Source organism: Chinchilla lanigera, unplaced genomic scaffold (assembly GCF_000276665.1).
Source record: "Chinchilla lanigera isolate Chin_1 unplaced genomic scaffold, ChiLan1.0 scaffold00128, whole genome shotgun sequence".
Classification (NCBI taxonomy): Eukaryota; Metazoa; Chordata; class Mammalia; order Rodentia; family Chinchillidae; genus Chinchilla; species Chinchilla lanigera.
The window spans coordinates 1,393,571-1,403,157 of NW_004955529.1; the positions used below are offsets into that span (position 1 = coordinate 1,393,571).

The 9,587-nt window shown below is 43.3% G+C and overlaps 1 pseudogene; it reads left to right on the forward strand.

The window, feature by feature from the left end:
• Nucleotides 1-4,198: 4,198 nt before the first annotated feature.
• Nucleotides 4,199-9,264, forward strand: LOC102020282 (annotated as a pseudogene).
• Nucleotides 9,265-9,587: the final 323 nt, after the last annotated feature.

Sequence of the window (9,587 nt, forward strand, 5' to 3'; positions counted from 1 at the left end):
GGTGGCTATAGAAAATTTTGTTGAGGAGTTGGAGTGGGCCCTTAATTTAGTATTATGGTGGTGTTTGAGATTGGTTAGGGCCCAGACCTGAGGAGGGACTGGAATGGCCGTATAGGTTGCTGTAGACATGGAAATACAGAGGCAGCAACCATTGGCTAAGGTGAGATAGGAGCAGGTGAGCGAGAAATGAATTAACTGTAAAGTTTTGTAAAGATAATTAAGAAGGATTGGGGGAAGCTGCAAAGGTGCAACTGCAGGGCATGGTGTAAGGAAGAAGAGGGCTACCTGGGGCAAAGGTCACAGAGAAGGGAAGGAGAGGAGCCTAATTAGGATGACAGTGAATGTGAGCATGGGAAATGATTCCATCCCTGAGGCTGAAGCCCAGCAGGACTAGAAGTAAAATACATAAGAAAAGGCATAATAGAAAGAGAGGATGTTTAAGGTCCTGTCTATCAATCATTGAACAGGAGGAGGGTGAGAAGGAAAGAAACAATTTGAATGATGGGGTAAAATCATAGAGAGCCCTGAGAAAAAATGTCTCAAGAATTGAGGTTTGAGGATGAAACCAGGTAATATCAACATAGACCAAAGAAAGGAAGGAAGTAGATGAAGTGGAAGGGAATACAGGGGAATGGCATTCACATATCTTCTGGAATTTGTGTCAGTCTGAGAGAAGTTGGGGAAATTACTTGTGATTTCTAAGAGGAGAGGTCAGGCAAATTGTCAGTAAGGCACTCTTGTTCTGTAGTGTCTTAAAGACAAACGGCCACTGGGGTGCTATAGATGACCCCGAAGTGTCCTTTCCATTTGGGAGGTAGGGACTGGGAGCTTAAATCTTTAATCAAAGTAATTGTTAGTCAGGTTATCTTCATAAAGGTGAGTGTCAGGTGAAGGTAGGAGGAGGTTAACAGAATGTCCTATGTCTTTCGGGGCTAGTTGCAGAAATGGGAGATAATCTCTGTGAGGGGTGGTCTCTGGGCTGAGATTTGGCCTGAATAAAAATTTGCGGGTGTGTTAAAACTCAAAAGGATTGTATTCCGTAGGCTGTCAAGGGGTGGTGTGGTGCTGCACACCCACTGTGCTCAGTTGTGTGAAGATTGAAGGGTTGGGTGGTATCTGCAAGGGCTAAGGAATGAGCTGTTTTTAGGGCTTTTTTTTTTAAGGTCTGGAATGATGAGTGAGGGAAGGTCTGGTGATCTAAGTGCTCAGCAGGGTCTCTTTATAAATTTATGGAGTTTACTGAGAAGGGCAGAGGTAAGAACCCAGAGGTGAAAGCATCCTATTATGCCCAGAAAGGAGAGGAGCTGTTGTTTGGTGGTGGGAGATGGTACTGGGAGATCAAATGGACATGGTCTGGAGGTATGGTTCAGGTGTGTTTGTGGATAATGATGCTCAGATAGGTGAAGGATGGTGCAGAAATGTGGACCTTAAAGGAGAGATATGATATCCTTTGAAATCTAGATGATACAATAGTAAAAGAGTGTCTTTATGGGATGATTCCAAGGAGGGACTGCAGAGAAGTAGATCATCTACGTATTGTATAAAATGAGAGAAGGAGGGATGAAAGGAAAGTAAATCACATGCAAGGGCCTGACCGAGGTACTGGGGGCTATTCTGGAAGCCCTGAGACAAGACTGTTCAAATTAACTCTTAGGACTGTTGAGTATCTGGGTGTCTTCTGGTGAAGACAAAGAGATGCTGTGAGGCATGGTGCAAGCAGGTAGTAAAAAAAAAGGCATCTTATGAGTAAGACAGAGTAATGAGTGGTGGATGGAAGGATGGAGAACCAGACTGTACAGGAGTTAGGTGCCACAGGGTGTATGGGAAGGATAATCTGATATCACAGAGATGTTGTACCAGCCTGTAAGGGCCATCTGCCTTTCATACTGGTAAAATGGAGATGTGGTAAGGGGAATTGAAAGGAATTAAAAGACTGTGCTGCAATAGGTGAGAAATAATAGGTTGTAATCCCCATAAACCTGGGTCAGAAATGGGGTATTATTTGGGGGCAGATTAGGGGTGGTTAAGCTTGAGAGGGTTGGTAAGTGGTTGTTGAAATGAAGCCAGGGATAGGGTAGAAGTGTCTCAGACTCCGGGGTTGAGATGAGAGGAAAAGATGGGAATGGGAAGGCATAGGGAAAGAGTCTTTAGGGTTGTTATGAGGGTTGGTTGTGTCCTGGAGATGGTCGCAGTAGTTGACAACTTGGTTAAGATATCTTGCCCTAAAATGGGAACAGGACAAGTACAGATACCTAAAAGTGGATGTGAGAAAGACTGTTGACCCAATTGGCACCAAATTAGGGGAGATTGTAAGGATCTGAAGACTTTATTGTCAATACTCCCAACAGTAATTGGGCCAAGGAGGTTGGTCCTTGAAAGGAAGGCAAAGTGAAGTGACAGGCCCCACTGTTGATGAGGAGTGGAATAGACTTATGCTGCATTGTAAAAGTTACCCAGAGCTCAGCATTTGAGATCTGCCAAGGGGCCTCCAAAGTTCTTGGGCAGAGTCAGACTTCAAAGGCAAAGCCAAGAAGGTCACAAAGGAGCAGGTTGGGGGTCACTGGGGCCATGGCCTAGATGTGGCAGGGGTGGCTGATAGCTTTGGGAAATCCAGCTTCCAGTGGAGACCTTCACGGGAGGGACCTAGCTTAGGGGGATCCAAGGCCATGGGCATTCCCTAGCCCTGTGACTCTTCTGGCAGCATGTGAAGCATGGCCTTGGAGGTAAGCAGCCCTTAGTCAAAGAGGCCTTAGAAGCAGTTTTAGTTATCACCTGGGAGTCTGGTCCAGCCTGAGGGTCTCTTACCATGGAGGCTAACATTTGAAGCTTGGAAATGTGCTGCTTTTGAGCACTTGCATCTCTGTTATTAAAGACTTTGAAAGCCAAATTGATGAACTCTTATGGGGTTTGAGGTCCAGCCTCCAGTTTCTTTAGTTTTTTATGAATATCTGGTGCTGATTGGGTAATAAAGTGAATTTTTGGGATAAGTTGTCCCTCTGGCCTTTCTGAGTCTAATGCTGTGAATCATCTGAGGGCAGTGGCCAGGTGAGCCATAAACTGAGCTGGATTTTCATTCCTGTTCTAACTGGTTTCCTTTAGCTTATCAAAATTAACTGCCTTATGGTTTGCCCTGCAAAGTGCAGCTACTAAGAAAGCATATGTTCTCAGTTTGCTGTGTCCCAGTGCTTGTCTGATAGTTCATATTAGAGTACTTTGGGTGAGCAGCTGTGATGCCTGCCAGAAAGTCAGTCTGGAGGCTCCTATGTTCATCCCCATAGGACTGTTCCGGGGAGATTCCTCATTCCTATTCATCCGGAAAGAGAGGAGAGATAAGGACAACATTTAAGTCAGTCCAGGTGAGATTATAAGATTGGGCTAAGTACTAGAATTCCTGGATGTACTCAGTAGGATCAGAGGAAAAGTTACCCAGGCATTGGCAAAATTGGGAAATATCTGTTAGGGAGAAAGAGACATTGTCTTAGTTATGTTTCTCTCACCGCTGAGACAAAATACCCAACAACTAAAGTTAAGGAAGGAAAGGCTTATTTAGGTCATAGTTTGTAGAGGTTTCAGTCTATAATTGGCTGGCTCCAAGGCAGGGTGGCACATGGCAGAGGGGGATTAAGGGTGAGTGATTGCTGGATCAGTCCACTGACTGGATTGGCAACGCCTTAATCCCAGAAGTCTGGATAAGATAAACGGGGTAGAAAGAGGCTTGTTTCCCCTTTTTTGATCCAGTTGCTTTTGCTGTCCTCCACCTCCCTGAACTGTTGCCCCTCTGCCATGTTCCACTCTGCTTTAGAGCCAGTCTGTCATGGACTGAAATCTGTACAAACCGTGAGCTAAATAAACCTTTCCTCCTTTAACTTTGGTTGTCAGGTATTTTGTCTCAGCTATGAGAGAGAAGTACCTAAGACAGAATTTGTTACTAGAGAAGTGGGGCTGTTGCTATGACTGTACCTGATGATACAGTTAAAGAGCCTTTGGGAATGGCTTATAGGAAGATTTTAAAAAGGTTTGGAGATGCCACCTGAAAGAGCAGAGGGAATTGCAGGACAGACAGAGGGGACAGGCACCCGATTAGCAGGAAGTCCTATGGCGGAGGGAGATTGGTTGCATCAAAGGGCAGCTTTGGGGGAACAGGAGAAGTGGCTGCAGTGGCAGAAGGCCCCGGGGTTGGGAGAGGAGTGGTGGAAGTGGTAGGAGGCTCCAGAGGAGGGGCAAGCATGATTGTAGCTGCAGAACATGCCAGGAGCTGTCAAGGGAGAGCAAGGTCAGTTGTCAGAGAGGAGCCAGTGTATGGTGGAGTGGGTGCAGATCGGAGGGAAAGATGGAGGATTTGAGAAGGGTCACATGAGGTGCACAAGGTGGGAATATTATGAAGTGTAAAGAATGCCTGGACAGACAGCCAAATGGTGCGACAGGAGAAGCTGCCACCGAGGCCGCTGCGCCCCGCACGGAGAGGCTGGAGGCCGCTCCCGGCGTCGCCCAGAGGGAGCGACTGAGCGGCCAGAGTCCAGCGCGGGCGGCGGCGGGCGGCAGGGAGCAGCTGCGAAGGCCCTCGCTTGCCGCGCTCCATGACCCTGGCAGAGTAAGCCTTGCCTCCAGCAGGGGCTGCGCCTCCACGAAGCCCTAGTTGGGTTGTTTTTTTTTCCTTTCTCTCCCCGCCCCTCACCCGCTCCCCGGCTCCCGTCCCGACTTCTCCCTCCGCCGCCACAGACCGCCTTCCGGTTCGGAGTCCAGAGCTGAGCGCAATGGCGCCCAACCCCCAGCGGGGGCAGATTCTGCTCACCGAGCTGCCGGGGGATTCCCGAACTCTTCCACTTCCTGAAAATGTGCGTGCTGTTCACAAATTAGACTTTTCAGATACAATGGTGTAACAGAAATTGGATGATATCAAGGATAGAATCAAGAGAGAAATAAGGAAAGAACTGAAAATCAAAGAAGGAGCTGAAAATCTAAGGAAAGTCCCAATAGATAAAAAAGTTTGGCTTAAGTAGACAACATTTTGAAAAAATCAAATAAGTTAGAACTACAAGCTACGGGAATTAAAGGCACATATTGTTGTATCAGATCCAGAAGATGTTACAGATTGTCCAAGGACTCCAGATACTCCAAATAGTGACACTCGTTGTTCTACTAGCAAAACAGATTGATGGCCTAACAAAAACAATTAGATATAAAACTTAAAGTAAAACAAGGTGCAGAAACCATGATACAGATATATTCAAATAGCTCTTCAAAGGATCAGAAACTCCTTGGTACTGCTCAGCAGCTGCTCCAGGACAGCAAGATAAAGATAAAAGTCACATGAACGCAGATTCTTCAGGCAGTCCAGATCAATGAATTGGCTTTTGATAATGCAAAACCTGCGATAAGCCCTCTTGAACTTCGAATGGAAGAATTAAGGCATCATTTTAGTATAGAGTTTGCAGTAGCAGAAGGTGCAAAGAACATAACGATATTACTTGGCTCGGGAAAAGTAACAGACAGAAAAGCACTTTCAGAAGTTCAAGCAAGATTTCATGAATCAAGTCAAAAGTTGGATCTGCTAAAGTATGCGTTAGAGCAAAGAATAAATGAACTTACCAAAAATCATCCCCAAAGCAGTATTATTGAGGAGCTTTCACTTGTTACATCACCAACACTAAGTTCCTGGCAAAGTATGATATCCACACAAAATCAATATAGTACACTGTTCAAACCAGCAGCCTTAACAGGTATTTTGAAAGTTCGTCTTATGGGCTGCCAAGATATCCTAGAGAACGTCACTGAACAGTCAAAGGCAACATCGGTTGCACTACCTGGTTGGAGTCCAAGTGAAACCAGATCATCTTTCATGAACAGAATGAGTAAAAGTAAAAGTGTAAGTAGTGGAAATCTAAAAACCGATGACTTGTCCAATGACGCCTGTGCTCTTTTGAAGCTAGATAATACTGTGGTTGGTCAAAGTAGCTGGAAACCTGTTTCCAATCAGTCATGAGACCAGAAGTTTACACTGGAACTAGACAGGTCATGTGAACTGGAAATTTCAGTTTATTGGCCTGATTGGTGATCTTTGTGCACTGTAAAATTTCTGAGGTGAGAAGATTTTTTAGACAACCAATGTCATGACATGTGTCTCTATTTGGAACCACAGGGTGCTTTATTTGCAGAGGTGTATCAGTCAGGGTTTACTAGAAAAACAGATATAACACAAGATATACAAATGCACAAGAAATTATAAGTTTGGCTTACAATGGTCAGCCACAGAGTTGGATGAGGAAGTGTGCAGAGGGTGTCTACATGCTGGACATCGAAGAGCCCAGCCCCAGGCCTGGAGCTCACTGCAGTGTCCGTGCAAGTCCGTATCAGGAGGCTGATGGATCTGCGATGGAATGCTGAAGAATATACGATGAAGGCCGGAAACCTACACCAGAAGGCTGAAGAGTTCCAAGCGGAAGCCAAACAGTCTGTACCAGAAGCCAGGAGATGACCAAGCTGAAGGTGAAGACTGGAGCTCCTCTGAGGAACCAGCAGCCAGTCCTTTCTCAGTTCCTTTTTTTATGCAGCTTACCCGCCCTGGGGCGTGGGGGTGGTCAGCTGCACCCACACCCTCCCCACACCTTCCTCTTGCTCAGGCTCTGGCTGAATACAAAGTAAGCACCCTGGCTCCTTGCTGAGTCACTTAGCCAAACCTCTAGACTCCCCAAGTTGACACAATGCATCAGTTATAACAATAGGTTACCTTTTTAAATCCAGTTATTGAAAGAAGACCAAAACTCCAAAGACAAAAGAAAATTTTTTGAAAACAGCAAGGCAAGATATTTTTCCGAGCTCCTCAGATGACTATTAATATTGCCACTTGGGGAAGGCTAGTGAGAAGAGCTGTTCCTACAGTAAATCATTCCGACAACTTCAGCCCTCAAGCCTCTGTCCCTGCTATGGCGCCAGTGGTTGATGTACCCATCCCTGAGCTAGCACCGTCAGCCAGTGATTCTAAAGTAACGAAACTGGACCTTGACCTTGAGCCTGAACCTCCTCTGGCCACACCACGTGCTTCTTCCCTTGGAGACATCGATGAATCCTTTGCATTAAGAGTTTTGGATACATCTGGACAAGATTCAGAAACTGTATTTGATATTGAAAATGACAGAAATACTATACTTCCAAAATGACAACCTGAATATGAGTCTCATATTCCTGATTCAGGGCTGGGATATAGTGGTGTTTGAGAACTTGAGGACAGAAGCTCTCAACAGAGATTTCCGTTCAATCTACACGATTTCAAATGTTGTGCTGTCTTGGGTAGAGGAAAGATAGGAAAGGTGCAGGAAAGATAGGAAAGGGTAGTGGAAAGGTGCTTTTGGCTGAATATATACATACAAATGAGATGTTTGCTATAAAAGCTTTAAAGAGAGGAGACGTTGTGGCTTGAGATGAAATAGACAGGCTGATGTGCGAAAAAAGAATTTTTGAAACTGTCAATAGTGTAAGGCAACCTTTTATGGTGAACCTTTTTGCATGTTTCCAAACCAAAGTGCATGTTTGCTTTGTAATGGAATATGCTGCTGGTGGGGACCTAATGATGCACATTCATACTGATGTCTTTTCTGAACCAAGAGCTGTATTTTATGCTGCATGTGTAGTTCTTGGGTTGCAATATTTACCTGAACACAAAATTGTTTATCGAGATTTGAAATTGGATAACTTGTCACTAGACACAGAATGATTTTTGAAAATTGCTGATTTTGGTCTTTGCAAAGAAGGAATGGGATATAGAGATAGAACAAGCACCTTTTGTGGCACTCCTGAATTTCTTGCCCCAAACTATTAACAGAAACATCTTATACAAGGGCTGCAGATTGGTGGGGCCTTGGAGTACTTATATATGAAATGTTCATTGGTGAGTCTCCTTTTCCTGGTGATGATGAAAAGGTTTTTGACAGTATTGTAAATGATGAAGTAAGGTACCCAAGGCTTTTATCAACCGAGGTTATTTCCATAATGAGAAGGCTGTTAAGAAGAAATCCTGAGCCGCTCCTTGGAGCTGGTGAGAAAGACACAGAGGGCATAAAAGAAGCATCCATTTTTCCGGCTAATTGACTGGAGTGCTTTGATGGACAAAAAATTAAAGCCGTCATTTGTCCCTACCAGTGGTGGATGGGAGGATGCTAGTAATTTTGATAATGAATTTACCTCAGAAACACCTATTCTGACTCCACCTGGAGAACCAAGGATACTTTCAGAAGAGCAAGAAATGTTTAGAGACTTTGACTACATAGCCGATTGGTGTTAATGTACTAGATACTGTGAAACCAAGCAGACTGACTCACAAGATCTCTCAAAATAGCAACTCTTCATTTGCTCTCTGTGCCATGAGTAGCTTCTGAGTTTTTTTTTTAAACACATGAAGATTTGTTTAAAAGTACTATTATAATAACTTCTTGAAAAGTGGCTTCTTATTGTTTTTCAACATAAATTTGAGCACTGGAAACAGTTTCATGGAGCTTAGGCTGAATGAACGTTGGCCATGAAAATCCATCACAGAGGAATACGTTTGGAGCCATAGTCTGTTTTTTAAAAAATGACAAGAAAAAGAACCACTCTTTTGTAGTCCTGGTCTTTGCCATAAGGCCTACCTTCAGTGGAAGGAAAATTAATCACTTAACCATGCTTTCAAAAACAAAACACTAGAGTTTGGAATGCTATTACTATTCATATAAACTATTATTTTGTTTGAGGCAACTGCTCTTATTTTTTTAATGAAAGTACCATTTAATGAAATTACCACAAAATGTAGTTTCCATTTTATATACCTTTGGTGGCTTGACTTTTTTTAAAAAACGCTGAATTAATGTCTTTTGTAAATTTTCTATATTTATCTGAAGAAAACTTTATTGCCTTATCTTTACCAACCATGTAACAGAGCCTCATACCTTTCCAACAGAGCTCCTTGCCAAACAATTTCTTGTTTAGTAATGTTGAAATAGGAACATCAGCATTTACTTAAAATGTTAAGACTGAGGACTTTGACTCAGCCTGAACCAAGATACTGTGTCACTTGATGCATTCCCAAGTCTAGACGCCAAGTATATTCAGTCAGATCTTCCAAGTCAGTGAACTGATTGTCCCTTTTTGGTATGTATTCTATAGTTCTCAACCTAGTCCATTTGTTCTTGCTGTAGAAGCAAACTGCATCTTTGTTAAATCATAAGGATTATCATTGTATACATGCTGTGACATATATGTGTGAAAGTTGCAATGTATTCTGTAATGTAGGCTGCTTATTTCATTTCACCACTTCATCACTTTTGTGCAGTGGCCAAGCAGACACCTCAGACTCCAGCATTTACATTAAGTGCATTTGTATATCTTAGGCCACTGGATCCAGATTTTTATATTGGCAGTTACTGAGGGCAAAAGCAATATATTGTAACAGAATGTATAAATATTTTTGATAAAACAGTCTATATTTTATAAAAAAAAATATTATAACACTAAAGCTGTACCTCAAAAGTCTCAAATAATTTGATCAAATACTTTTTACAATTCTTCAGGAGGATCCATTTGTGGCTTTTTACACTCTTACAGCATATGTTTTGCAA